The following is a 1,311-nucleotide window of genomic DNA, read 5'->3' on the forward strand; positions in this document are numbered from 1 at the left end:
GGTGGGGTGGGGCGGGGGGGGGGGGGGGGGTGATATTGGGTAAGGCACGGGTATTTTTTAATGGAACACCATCACTTTTCCTATTCTGAACAAAGGTACAGCACCTGGGTAATGCCCCTCCCAGGGTTGGGTCTAATGATTGGTTGCTAGATCACATGGGAGGAGGCTACATGCCCCCCTATACCCAGAAGCATCGGGTATGTTTGCCTGCAGAGGCAGTGTGTAAGCACTGGTGGTGTGTCAGCGGGTCGAGGGGCCCCCTTTGCACAGAATGGTGCATTCCATTGCGTTTGCACACGTTTATGATGCGTTTACATGCATTCCAGACCAGAGCAAAGGAGACGAGCAGTATTTTTGTTTTTGTCTGGACCGGACTGCACTGGTGTGAACAGAGCCCAGAGATATCATACGTTGGGATGCTTTTTTGGACCGGGAACACAAACTGTTCAGGTCTGGACAGGGTGTGAACAAGCCCTCAGGCCAGAAGTAGAAGCCAGTCAGGCTATGCTGCGTGCACAGTAAATGCACTGACGGGAGGAAAGAGCAGCGGGATCACTCATCAGTGTTCTGCTGCTCCTTCACTGTCCAGTCATTGAGGGTACAGCAGGACACTGTAGGGTCATCCCTCTGCTCTGCCTGGAGGTGTGGACTTGGTCCAGTTGTAGCGCTGCGCTGTAGCTGAACAGGAAGTCAAGAACCTGGCTGTGCTGTTGGGCGGGGGGAGGTTCTTAGTCCAAGTGACTCGATCTATGTACTGATGGGTTATGCCGCCATTTGCAGGAGTAATGCAGAAAAGAAATAGACTACTGAGCACCCAGGATACTTTGTTGGACGTGCGGTCAGGACTGTAATGGACACATGGACTGTAACTTGCAGGAATAAGACTCCTCCTCCTGCAGGTGGCAGTATAACCCATTGGTTAAGAGATAAGGACATCCGCTGTGTCCTTCATAGAACACAGAGAAAAGGATTTAACAGGGAGTACAAAAAAATCCTATTTTCTCTTCCATTCATCGAAGGGCTCCGCTGGGATCTTGATCTCATAACCAGTGGATTATACTGCCACCTGCAGGAGTAGGAGTCCCACTCCTGCAAGTGGCGGTATAACCCATCGGCACAGAGATCAAGCTCTCCGCTGTGTCCTTCAATGAATGCAGAGAAAAGGATTTTACGGCGAGTGCAAAAAGCAAATCCATAAACTCATGATTATATTATATATAATATCTATTAAATATATTATTAGATTTGTATTTATTATATATATATATTTATTTATTTATTTTTTAAACACACTTTGCTTTTGCAATAATC

The sequence above is a fragment of the Nanorana parkeri genome, unplaced genomic scaffold (genome assembly GCF_000935625.1).
Source record: "Nanorana parkeri isolate BGI_ZX_2015 unplaced genomic scaffold, ASM93562v1 scaffold237, whole genome shotgun sequence".
NCBI lineage: Eukaryota > Metazoa > Chordata > Amphibia > Anura > Dicroglossidae > Nanorana > Nanorana parkeri.